The 13,035-nt window shown below is 49.3% G+C and overlaps 1 long non-coding RNA gene across 2 annotated transcripts; it reads left to right on the top strand.

Moving 5' to 3' along the window:
- The first annotated feature begins 1,731 nt into the window (after nucleotides 1-1,731).
- Nucleotides 1,732-11,792, top strand: LOC105063546 (uncharacterized). 2 transcript variants are annotated; one of them, XR_012507229.1, is made up of 3 exons: nucleotides 1,732-2,208; nucleotides 6,606-6,704; nucleotides 8,103-11,792. It is a non-coding gene; the product is annotated as an uncharacterized LOC105063546 (long non-coding RNA). The 2 variants fall into 2 exon arrangements; XR_012507228.1 differs by having other exon boundaries at nucleotides 8,100-11,792.
- Nucleotides 11,793-13,035: the final 1,243 nt, after the last annotated feature.

Raw genomic sequence — 13,035 nt, 5'->3', positions numbered from 1 at the left:
ACTGTCTGCCTCCATGGGGAGAGAGCTGCTTTTGCCTGTTTTGCAGCCTGGGACCACGAGTTTCCTGCCTGCAGACAACTACCTCGCACCACCTCCTCTCTCCAAAATTCCCTAGGCATCCTCGCAAACCTTCCTCTAGGCATTTAATAGCCTCGCTTCATCACTGCCTGAGAATTGCCTCCTTTGCACTTCAAATCCCAGGCCCACTGTATTAGTCTTCTCTGAATGCCAAAAATTGCTACAAACTCGGTGTCTCAAAGCAACACAAATGTATTATCTTGCAGTTCCGTTAAGTTAGATGTCTGACATGATTCGCTGGGCTCAAGTCAAGGCACAGATGCGTTCCTTTCTGGGGGCTTGAGGGTGAATGCATTTCTTTTCTATTTCCTACTACAGAAGTCTCCCCACATTCCTTGGGTGGTGGTACCCTGCCTCCATCTTCAAAGTAAGCAATGTTGCATCTATCTGACCGTCTTTTCCATAGTCACATCTCCTTCTCATCCTCCTCTTCTGCTTCCCTCTTCTTTCTACTTTTAAGGACCCTTGTGATGACTTTGAGGCCACCTGGATAATCCAGGATAATCTCCCTACCTCAAGGTCCTTAAGCCTCAATGAGATTTGCAAAGCCTCTTTTGCCATGTAAGGTAACATAGTCTCAGGTTGTGGAAATGAGGACAGGGCCATCTTCGGGGGCCATCACTCTGCCAACTACACCTGTGCCTCTGCCCAGGCATTCTGCCTTCCATGGCAACGCAGTGGTGCCAGACTCCACGTGGGCACGGTGTTCCGTACCCTCTGACTTGCTCGCTGACCTTGCTCTCTCCGCTGCATCATTAATCTCTCCTCCCTTCTGGATCATTCTCACCGACCTACAAACAAGCTGTAATATCTCCATTTGGAAAGAGGAGAGAGAAAATCTCCCTGGGCCCGAGGTACCTAACAGCCTCTGCCTTTCTCTGCTTTAAAGCAAAATTACCTGAAAGCATGGTCTGTACTTACTGTCTCCACTCCTGCACCTTTCCGTCCCCTTCCTTCTCTCTAGTCAGGCTATTGTCCCCGCCCTGCACTGAAACTGCCCTTGTCAAGATCTCCAGTGACGTCCATGTCTCCAAACCCAGTGGTTGTGTCTCTGTTTCGATTTACTCAGCCTTCCAGTGACGCACTCCTCAGGGGTCATCACTCTCCCTCCTGGAATGCCCTCCAGCTCCCCCTCAAGAACGCCCACTTTCCGGGTTGTCCTACCTTACTGACTGTCTTCAGTCTCTTGTTAGAGGCTCCTCTCCTGCCAGCCTCCGAATGTGGGCAGGCTCTGGGCTCGGCCCTTTCCTGTCACCCCTGCCCAGTAACCCCATTTGGTCCATTTGGCTTGTTACATCCACGTGCCCTCGAGCTAAATTTGCCCACCTCCATCCTCGTTGGCCTCCCTAGAGCCTTCTGTCTGCTCAGTGTCTTCATTTAGAAGTGAGATGGGCATCACAAACGACAGGCAAAGCACAAACTGATTCTCCCCTGAAAGGCGTCTGGAGGCGCCCTGCGCTCGGGCGCTGGAGACGCTCAGAGATCCTCGGAGGCATTCGGGAAGCACCCAGAGACGCCCGGAGGCGCTCGGAGGCTCTCGGAGCGTTGGGAGTTGCCGAGGCCTTGGCCACGCCCTCGCCCCGGCCAAAGGGGAGCCGCGGTGAGTCCTGGGAAATGTAGTCCCCGTCCTTTGAGCTTCCTTTCCCAGAGGCCTCCCCGGCCCGGAGGCCCCGCCCTAGCCCGAGGGAACCCAGCGGAGTCCGACGGCTCCCTGGGCCACGCGCCGTCCGTTGAGCGGCTCTGCGGCCGGCCGAGGCCGGGCTTCGGTCTCTCCGACGTCCCTGGGAGCGGGAGAGGAAGCGAGGAAGGCGCTTGGGCCCTCCGCCGCTGGGGCGCCCGCCTTCCGTGTGGAAGCGAAGGCTAGAGCGCTCCCCGGCCGGCCGGGCGGTGCAGGGCCGCTGACCACCTCGGGTCACCAGGAAGCCTGGACGTCGGGGAGACTAGACGCTCCCCCGACGGTTCGAAAGCGCAGCCAAAGCTAACAGCGACTGGCGTCGAGGAAGGAGGGGGTTGTTTCAGGCTGTGGAATGGAAGTTGGTTTCTCCAGGAGGGAACACGAGCCTTGCTGACCTCACTGACCGTTCCGGAGAGCACGCCTGGGCTTTGCTCGGCATTCACTCTACAAACGCGGTGAGCACCTGTTCTGTGCTGGGAGCACAGAGACGAGACTGACCAGACGCTTGCTGTCGTGGAACTTGCCTTCTCTTAAGACGCTCAAGAGCCTGCAGAGAGCCATAGGCCACCACAGACTGCCCGGAGGGTGACCAAGGCCGCGCTCGGTAGAGAGTAGTCAGAGAAGCCCGGAGTTTATTAGGTTGTTAAAGACAGTCCTTGGGTTTGCATGGGTCTGAAGGGAGGAGGGATAAGGTTAAACCTATGACCCAGCACCTTCTAGGCCTTCACGAGAGCTCCCCGGAGTTTTGCTCCAACACCCTCGTGTAGAAAATTGCCCTCCCTGAAGACTGTGCACTCTGGCTGTTGCTGTTCCGTTCCCAGTTGTTGGCATGCTGGCCCTCCGCCGTCCATCTTCCTCTCCCCTCCAGATCCCGCCCCACCTCGGCCTGGGAAAATCTCGTGGGCACCTTAGACACCTAAGGCAGTACCTGTATCATGGGCTTTGTCAGCCCTGACAGCTGAACGAGCTGCCAAACCTTAAGCTCCTGCCTCCTGTCCACCCTGTCCCAGGAACCTTGTTCAGACCTCTTCGGGGTCTCCTAGTCATTGTCCTCCCGTTGCCTTCACAGTCAAGTTTCTCGAGAATAGTCTCCATTCTTCATTTCCTCATCTGCTTGTTCATCACAAGTTTCAGTATGGCCACCTGTTTCCCACCATCCTCCTGAAAGCTTGTCTCCGATGAAGTCCCGATGCCAGGTAGACCCTTTAGGTTTCATCTTACCTAAGTGCTACGGCATCTTACATTGTCAGTAATTTTGTGCTTCTTAAAATGCTGTTCTCTGTCTAGTTTTTTTGCTGCTTCTTCAGCCTTTCCTTCTAGATTCTAGACAGGGCTCCTCTCCTCAGCCCACCGTAGAAATATCGCTGTGTCCCACGTTTCTTTCCTTGGACTTCTTCCTCTACACTACAGCCTAGATGACCTCCATGGCTTCGCCCACCGCGTCCCTGACTCCAAAAGGACCTCCAGCCCAGTCCTGTCTGGGGCACTAGTTGCGTTTATCCAAATGACCCTGGTTGTTGCCTCTCAGATACCCCACGGGGTCTTCACATGCAGCAAACTCAAAGCTTAACTTAGCTTTCCTGCAAAGCCTGCACCTCCTTTCCTGTTCTGAATCCGAGAGCAGCACGGCCATTGTCAGCCTCTCAGGGCAGAGACTCGACAGGGAGACACCCCCTTCCCCTTCAGCCCCTCCCTGCAGGCAGTGTCCAGGAGCTGTCATTTCCACCTCTTTAACAGGCAGAATGAAGGAATGAGGGAATGGGTTTACAGTTTACACCGTGTCCCTTTCCCTTTGTCCCTGCTTCTACATTCTTAGTTCAGGTTCTCATCACTCACCTGGAGAATGACAGTGGTCATTAAGAAAATTCTCTACATCTAGTATTATCTCCTGAACTTACGTCCTCCAAAAGCCGGACACTGCAGATTAGCAGGTGTGGTAGGCCCATAAGTCCTGTGGGTCAGCTCAGAACTTCAGAGCTTCGCCTCTGAGCGCCTCTCCTGTTCCCATCCCCTTGCCGAGTGTTTGTCCCCCTGCACTGCGGGCTCACTGCTCTCCTCTCTGCTCACTATCAAGGTCGGCTGAGATGCCACCTTCTGTGGGAAGCATTTCCTGGTCACCCCTGGTTTTATGCAACGTCCAAGGTTTCTCTCTTGCCTCTCTCGGATGCTGTATTTCAGACTGTTCATTCATTCACTCATTCTACAACATTTATTGCATGCTTGCTCTTTGTCGTGCACTATTCTAGTTGCTGGAGATAGTTTCTTCTCAAGCTTTTACTGTAATGAGGGGAACAGACAATAAATATATGCAGTGGCAGACGGTATTGACGTGCCCTGAAGAAAGGAGAATCAGGTCAAGGGGACAGGGAGTGGTGGTGCGGAAGCAGGGTGCAGGCTTAAGTAAGTTGTTTATGGAGATGATTTGTCCGGTAGGTTTTCTTTGAGCAGAGAACAGCTGAGGGACCAAGCAAGCTGCTCTCCTGGGAGGGAGTGTTCCAGGTAGAGGACTAACTGCACAGGCCTGGAGGGAGGACCATGCGGGGCCTGTTCAAGGACTGCACCTCGGTCCCTGGAGTCTCTTAAAAAGTATTGTGTTTTCTGTATTTGTTGACATGTACCAGGTACCAAAGGACTGCATGTAAAACCCTCTAGTCATGTGATCTTGCCTCTTCCTTCAACGCCACAATGTCCCTCTAAGATCGGTATTACTATTCTTAATTTCACAAATGAGGAAACTGAGGCTCGGATAGGTTAAGTAACCTTTTCTTAAACTAGAGTTTGGTTAAAAAAGGAGCACACACTCCCAGGAAAAGCCAGGCATCACAGAGGACCTGCAGAGGAAGGTCCAGGTCCTCCCCTCGCTTGCTCCACACCTTTGTCCCTCTCTCCGGGAGTCTCCACAGTTGACAATTTCTTAGGTGTCGGCTGTGGTGCTTTCCATGCACTTAGAAGCAAATCTATGTAGGTAAATGTCTTTCTTTTTCTGCAGATAGGATCATTTTGTACATACCATTCTGCAGGGTTTTTTTTTTTAACCCAACAATAGAATTGCTTATTCAGCAGTATAGATCGTGTACCTGCTGCACGCCAAGCACTGTCTCAGGCACCAGGGACAGTGTTGATGAAGAAAAGCCCCTCCCTGATGGGTGCTGCCCGCGCACCACGTCAGTACACGCAGACCCTCCTCATGCATCTCACCCTACAGGGTGTCCCCTCACCCCCCGCCCCAGCATGCAGAAAGCACGGAGAGAGGGCGTCCAGGGCTTTGCTGAGGTCAATACCGGGCCAGCATCCCGTGTGCTATATTAAGACGCCACGTGAATTTCTGGAATTAAAATGGTGGGAAAATGGCATGTTATTGAAGAATCTGTAAATAACATCAGATTGATGCCCTAAAAAATTGTCTTGCTTTATACTTCCACCTTCAGCAGATGAGGGTGGCGGTTTTCCAAACTCTCATTAGTAGCAGGCATTCCTAGGTCACTGATTTACTACTACTAAAACGTTTTTTAAGGGAAAGAGATTAAATTTAGGGGGTGCCTTGTGGCAGCTTTTGAGTAATTACAGGTTTGTCCTTTGGCCTATCAACATGAGATATTTTGTGACTGGGATTTCTCAATAATGAGCCATGCTTGTATTTTTGTTATGAACCCCAATGGTCATGGTGGGGTCAAGGTCCTGCTGAATTTGGTTTGTCTGTCATTTTGTGTGGGATTTTTAATAATAGGTTTTTTTTTAGAGCAGTTTTAGGTTCACAGCAAAACTGAGAAGAAGGCACTGACATTTCCCATCCATCCCGCCACCCCGGCCCTGTCCAAACATGGGCGCAGCTGCACAGCCTCCCATGGCATCAACACCCCCGGCCAGGGTGGGGCCTTTGCTGCAGTCAGTGAACCTGCACTGAGAGTCGTCATCGCCCAGGGTTTATAGTTTACATTAAGGTTCACTCTTGGTGTTTGTTGTGTGTTCTGTGGACTTGGACAACTCTACAACAAGTGTCCTTCACTAGCTCATACGCAGTGGTTTCACCGCCTTAAAAATTCTCTGTGCTCTCCCATTCCTCCCTCCCTGCAGCCCTGACAATCCCTGATCTTTTTCCTATCTCCATAGTTTTGCCTTTTCCAAAATGTTGTGTAGGATTTTTTCATCAAAATTCCTGAGAGACGCTGTTGTGTAGTTTTCTTCCATGTGCTGTCTGGTTTGGGTGCCCGTGTTTTGCTGCCTTTATGGAGAGATGGGAGCTTTGCTTCTGCTCCTCTGGGCTCCGGAACAGCTGAAGTGGCGCTAGGAGAGTATGGTCCTTAAGTTCTGAAAGCATCCACCTCGAAGTCGCCGGGGCCTGGCGCTGCTACCCCGTTCCGCCACGTTTGCCCGTGTCTTCCAGGCCACGTGTGTGTGTGTCTCCATCCTTGAAGAGGCAATTTCTGTCCCTTCTCTTTTCCTGCCTCTTCTACTTTCTCTCTCCTTTGGCCTCCTCCCACCCACTTCCTCTCTCCCGCCTCCGTTACCTGCACACCTTTGTCTCTCCATCTGTAAAATGTTCAAGATAGCAGGACCAGCCTTGTTTAGAGCATGAGGTGGGGCAGTGTGAGCAAAGCCCTTCTCAGCGCCTGGTGTTGGTTCGAATCCCTTTCTTGTCCCCGCCTCGTTCCCTCCTCTGCTGGCTTGCTCATCTCTCCCCTTCCTCAGTTCCCCTCTCTGTCTCTGCCCCTCTCTCTGCCTCCCTTTGTCTGTCTTTTCCTCACCTCTTCTCCATTCCACTTCCCCCCAACCTCCCGGCAGTGGGTGTGGAATAGGGACAGTCCAGCTCCTGCAGGGCAGGTGACCCTTCCTCCCTGTCACTCCCCTGCAGGCTCTGAGCGCCTCACCTTCCAGGCGGGACCTGGGCTCCGTATTCTTCCTGCCCAGAGAGCTGCTAGCTGCGGGGCGAGGAAGCGCCAGCTGTGCCCAGGTGAGTCCTCGGGGAGGCAGGCTGACAGAGGGAAGGCGGGCCAGGGTGGGAGGCCAGCTCCCCTTCCTCTGTTCTTCCTCTGCTGCCCACAGACAGCCCCTGCTGGTCTTGACCCTGTTAGTTAAAAAGGGGCAACCCAGTCGACGCAGCTGAGGACCAGCGCAGCGGAGGGGTGTTCAGTAAAGGCCCGTGGGCTCGGCTGGGGATGCTGGGGCAACTGGGAGGGAGGAGCGGACCTCTCCCAGGAAGCGGCCCAGGAGACATGTAAGGGGGTGGCTCCAGGCTGTGAGCCCAGGCTCTAGTTTTCTCACAGGGGCTGCGGGGAGCTCCTCGCACACCTTGGGCCTCTCAGAGGAGCCTGGCCGCCAGCTGTTCGTCATCCAGGAGTCCTGCAGGTCCGAGCTCTTGGTTTCTTGTCTTCTGGCTTTGCCTTAAGACCCAGTCTGTCCCAAGGCCCTGTGTCCCTGGGCCCCTCCCACTACCCCAACTCCCATCCCCATCCCCAGCCTCCCACCACCCCCATCCCCACCCCCTGGCATCTCATCCCTGAGGCTTGGCCATCCCTGAGTGCTCTCCAAGCGCAGCCCGGGTGCGGACACCTCTGCTGGGTCCTGAATGAGCTCTGAGGTCAGGAGTAGAGGGCAGAGGGGGGTGCACACCCTGCCTTTGGGAAGCAGAGAGCAAATCTCGGGGGATAGCGTGTGCACCCCTGTAACCAGAAGGAGTTCCAGCAGAGAATTTCAGCATCTCCTGGGGGAGCAGAGCCTCCACCTTAAGGAAAATGTAATTTTAGAGGAGACAGGCACTTCCCCCATCATTAATGTGTAAGAAAAAAAGGCCACGAGAGGAGAAAAATAAATAGGCTGGGGGCTGAGGAAAAGGTGAGGTGACCTCCCAAGCAGGTCTTCAAGCAGGCTCCTGAAGCAAGGGTTCCTGGAGGAGGTGGCCTGTGAGCCCCGCAGGACAGGGAGGGGTGCTCTTGACCAGTGGAGGCAGGAGGTTGAGCAGAGGAGGAGGACTTGCCTTTCAGGCCCCAAGGGTCACCATGCTCCCAGCTTTGACTTAAGAATTTCCTGTGGAAAGCCCTGGTTCTGGAAATAAAGTTGTCTACCACATCTGGACGGGGAAACCAGGAGGGTCTGACAGGGCAGGAGTAAAAGCACAAGGGGCCTGGGTGGCAGGGGATGGCCGGGGGATGGCCGGGGATCAGCCTGGGGAGGTGCTGCCTCTGGGGCTCCTGTCTCTCCTCTCCCCTCCTTCCCATCAGGGCAGAGCCTGCACTCAGCTCCTACCCTCCCACCCCCCACCCCCCCACTCCCACTACCCCAACTCCCATCCCCATCCCCAGCCTCCCGCCACCCCCATCCCCACCCCCTGGCATCTCATCTTCTTCAGCAGCTTCGGGGCAGCAGCCTCCTGGCAGTTGGAACCAGAAGGATGATCGGGCTCCAAGCGGTCCAGCCACGCTCCCTGCCCTCCCTGGACTCTGGGGGGCAGAGCCAGAGTAGGGAGGGCCAGTTGGGCGCCCCCCAGGGGTGTGCAGAGCCAGAGCTGCCAGGACCGGAGCTCCCTGGACTCCGTACCCCAGAGAAGAAAAATCGCAAAAGTGGATAACGGGAAAGTTGTCTGTTGCTGTGTAACAAATCACCCCGCAACTTAGCGGCTTAACACAAACCTTTATTATCTCACAGTCTCTGTGGGTCAGGGACCCAGGCACAGCTGGGGTGTGCTTCTGCCTCAAGGTGTCTTACAAGCCTGCAGTCGGGGTGTCAGCTGGGACCGTGGCCCTGTGCGGAAGCCCCCCGCCGGGTCCGCATCCGAGCTTATTCACCAGGTTGTCGGCAGGATTCGGGTCCTCGCGGGCTACTACACGGGGCGCCTCGTTCTTCTCTGCTTTTTGGCTGGAGGCCTTACTCCGTTCTTTGCCATGTGGGCCTCTTCACAGGGCAGCTCACAACGGGGCAGGCGGCTCCCGTCTGAGGGAGCAAACGGGAGGACCGCCGCGGCGGGAGGCGGCTCCTGTAGCCTCATTTCAGAAGCAGCACCCTGTCACTTCGGCAGGGGTCGCGGACTGCGCGGCGCTGGGGAGTAATACCAGGAGACGGGATCATCGTGGGCCACCCCCACCCCACTGCTGTGCTCTTCCTGCTGCCCCCGGGCCTGCAGGAGTGGGTCTCCCTGGAGCTGGGAACGCTGTGCGCAGGGTGTTGTTTTTGTGTTTCCCTGTTTTAGAATACAGTGCGTGGAATTGTTACCTCGTGAGATAGATGCACCCAGAGAGCACAGGCCGCGACAGACGGGCGCTCATCCACAGCGTTCTGTCCACATCCTTCCCTACTTAAGCCTTTCCAAGGCCTCTGCTGACTTGTAATTCCCACTCCCTGAGTGACATAGAGCATCTTTTCTTAAGCTTACCAATTATTTGAACTTTCCTCAGAGCGAGGTTGGGCCCCCAATCTATCCTTCCCGAGGACCCTGACGGTGCATCAAGGAAAGTCCCAGGCAGAGGTGCAGGGGCCGTGACGCTCTCACACGAACCCACACAGGCCACACAGGCAAAGCTTGAACCACAGCAAAATCTGTGTCTTGGCCGAACGCCTCTCGGTCCTCCTGGAACTCAGGAGTGTGGGAGCAGCTGCTCCAAGTCTGAGCCCCCTCATCTCCCGGGAGGCTGGGCTGACCCCCTTGCCCGTAGCCTCGGGGTTGTGACGTGGCCTGGGGCTGTGCGGGAAGAGCTTAGCGACCCCAGGGCGCTTGCCCCCAGCACCAGGGCGCCCCGCCATTGATGCTGCAGTCATCTGGTCACTTTCTGGTGTCACCTGTGCAGGGTCACAGGGGGCTGGCACTTGGCTGCTCTTCCTTTTATAAGCTGTGTAATAAACGGAATCTAAAAAGGACTCGCTCTTTCTTTACCAGCAAATCTGTCGGCCTTGGCTGAAGAGAATGGAAGTGAGGGGAGGCCCAGGCCACCTGGTTTCTCCACATCTACCCCTGCCCGGTGCCAGATAATGCTTGCTAGCCCTGCCCTCCAAGGCTTGATCCAGCCCCTTAAGGCTTGAACACTTCTCCCCCACGATCTTGAGCCCAGATCTGTCCCCGCCACGCCCCCTGGAGAGACTTCAGTGAGTGGGAACCTCTCCAGGACCATGCCAGCCCTCAGGGGACCAGCATTTGGAGCGAAATAGAGGACAACAGCTCCCTTTTCCCCAACACCTTATTAGGGAAATTTGCAAACACATGGCAACGAAGGATTTTGCACAGCTGTATGCATACCCACCACCAACTGTACCGCTTACATTTTACTAGATTATCACTTTGTCACGTCTGGGCAGCCATCCATCTGTCCATTTTATTTTTGATGCATTTAGAGTCAGTTTTAGCCTTCAGTGTGCTTTCCGCTAATTACTTCAGTGTGTTCACCAAGTAGAGTTCATTATTCACAGTCCTTTTCTTTTAATGTAAAACGTACACTGAAATGCCCTGCCTGTAAGTGAGTATTTGCTGAGTTTTGACAAATTATACGTTTTTGTAACTCAGACCCTTATCAAAAAAGATACTGAGCGTTCCCATCACCCCAGAAAGTTCTTGTCCCCCACTCAGTCCTACCCCCACTGAGAGAGAACCACTCAGTGCCCTGCCTAGTGATACTACAGCCTAAAGCAAAGGGAAAAAAAATATTTTTAAGGGTTTCGTTTTAACAACATTAAAGTAGGTGAAAACCCACTGAAAAATGAAAAGATTTATTAAAAATATTTTGTTTATTTTATATTAAAAAATTGATAATTTTGCCTCCTGGTTTTAATGAAAACAAACTCATCAGTGTTTCCAAAGTCTACTAGTCGTTTTTAATGGAGAGAATTGCTGTGTTAATTTCTTTTGACCAAGTAATCTTAAATAACCTTTCATTAACTGCAGACAAACGTAAGATGCCATGTGACTGGCAGTGCTAACTACCTTCTCAAGATCGCTTCCAAATTAGGATTGCGCTAAGCAAACTTTTGAATCAGCTTTAGAAGATCCAAACACAGTGTTAATTTTACGTTATAAATTACTGATACTGAATGCTGTTTTAAACTATATCAGATGACATTTCTAAAGGACTTAAATCAGAATATTTGCATCAAATAAGTGGCTGCTTTGTGTAAATCAGATGTATCCATAGAAAATAACTTCTGTGGTTAAAAATTCAAAATCTAAAGACACTTTAATTTTCCATATATTTATTTCAAATGTGAAATCAGGGCATCTGGCATCTATAATCTTAGTTTCCATTTGATATGCATGTTTCTCATAATTGACACTCATCGAGTGATTCATTTCCAATTTCTATACTTTCATTTTAAAATTCAAGCAATATATTCATATCTTTTGCTAAAATTTTACATTCATCAAGCATACTTCCAAAGTTACTATTAATTGTTGTAAGCAAATAAAACCTGTTAAGTATATAGTTTTATGCCTAGTCATTTTTTTAATTGTATAGCATTATTTTTTCTACTTGGTTTGGAAGGTCATCCCACACAGATTACATAAAATTATGTAATCTATTTACATCAAGAAGCTTTTGATGTTAGCATATTTTTCATTTGATATATATATACATTTCAATATTTATAAATGTCTTTCTATGTGAAGTGCCTTGACTGCATTTAATTTTGATCCTCATGGGGTGTCTGGATTTTTTTTTAAACACCTTTATTGTGGTACGGGTGTGTTTTTAATATAGGTTTTAGATCAGACATAAGAATATCCATCTGCTCACCCATTTTTAAAAATTCACGCACACACAAAAATGTATATACATATGTCCTTTGTAGAATGCTAAAAATAGGTTATCAAATTTCATTTCACAGAAGCAGCATTTTTGCATATTAAGATTATGAGCGGAGGAAGGCACAAATTTGGCATAATTATATTTGGGGAAAAATAGTGTCTTTTACACACTCTTGTATAACCTGCCATATTTCCTCCATTAGTATATCCCTGGCCACAAGCATTTTTTATGTCAATATTTTTTCCCAACCTCTAATTTCATAAGCTAGACCTGGGAAGTTTTTTCTTTCATGTCAATAAAGTCAATAAAACTTATTTTGTTGTTACGACATTGTTCTTAATGTGAGCAGACCTAATAGTCTGACACACTTGTTCACAGTGGACTACATCTGGTGTACAATCAACAAGTAAAAAGTATTTGCTTCCTTTATTAATAGTATTTCAGATCTGGTGTGATTTGCTTGTAGCATTATGCATTTGTTTTGAATTTTATTAGGTAAGACACATGGACTTCCAATAATTTCTTGTGATTCTCTAAGATATCTAAGATACTTTTATTTTTGTTCAAAGTGTAACACCTAAAATCACTCAAAATATTCTCATTTTTGTTTCTTTGATTTTATCATCTGCAAAGCATCACCTATTAAAATGTCAGCTTGAATATTTTTTAAAAACACCTTCACTTTAGAGAACATCACAATGATACATCAAATTTTCAAGGTTACAGATTCTGTTTAAATTTTTTTTTAATATTTGAACCCTTTTTTATGGTTGAAAAAATTCTGTTCTGTTGTATTATTGTGGAAAATATACATGAAAAAGACAATTGTTTGGTATAAATAACCCACTCATAGTGAATTTACTTGCCATTACAATGGTTTTTATAAAAGGTCTTTGAAAGAATCTTTGGCCATCATGCAAAATAGATTCTCTAAAATCTACATCTTGCCCTTTGTTGGGTCTGTGTTCTATTAAAATAATTTTTTATCACAAAATAGCAGCCACAATTATTAAAATATCTTTCAAATGGCATCTTCCTTTGTTTGCTCCATCTCATATTCACTAGTTTCTGAAATTTCTAAAATTTCCATTTTCTGCATAAGAATCCTTAACTTTTAATTTGACAGTAATTCTGTTCTAATAATGTCAATGTTAAAGGACTCTCATTCTAAGTAGCTGGAACACAGTTTTTCTAGTCAAATGTAATTGTCCCCTATAATTTTGATCCATTTCTGTATATATTTATCTTCTTTTCCTGAATATTGCACTACTTGGCTTTATAGATACCATATTTGTTGAAAAAAATTTAGTATACATATAAAATATATTTATTAATGTAATAGTTAATTATAACAAATACAATATTTAACTTACATTAATTAACTTAATGTGAATCATAATATTTAACAAGTAGGTATACATAAAATTTTGTGTGAAAAATAGAGAAATCAATTGCTGTTTGGAATATAAAGTGGTATAGTCACTGTGGAAAAGAATTTGGAGGTTTTTCAAAAAGCTACACACAGAATTACCTTATGAACTAACAATTCCACTCCCA

This window comes from Camelus bactrianus, chromosome 5, assembly GCF_048773025.1.
Source record: "Camelus bactrianus isolate YW-2024 breed Bactrian camel chromosome 5, ASM4877302v1, whole genome shotgun sequence".
Classification (NCBI taxonomy): Eukaryota; Metazoa; Chordata; class Mammalia; order Artiodactyla; family Camelidae; genus Camelus; species Camelus bactrianus.
The sequence above is the reverse complement of the archived record's forward strand: the minus strand, read 5'-3'. Positions and strand labels throughout refer to the sequence as shown.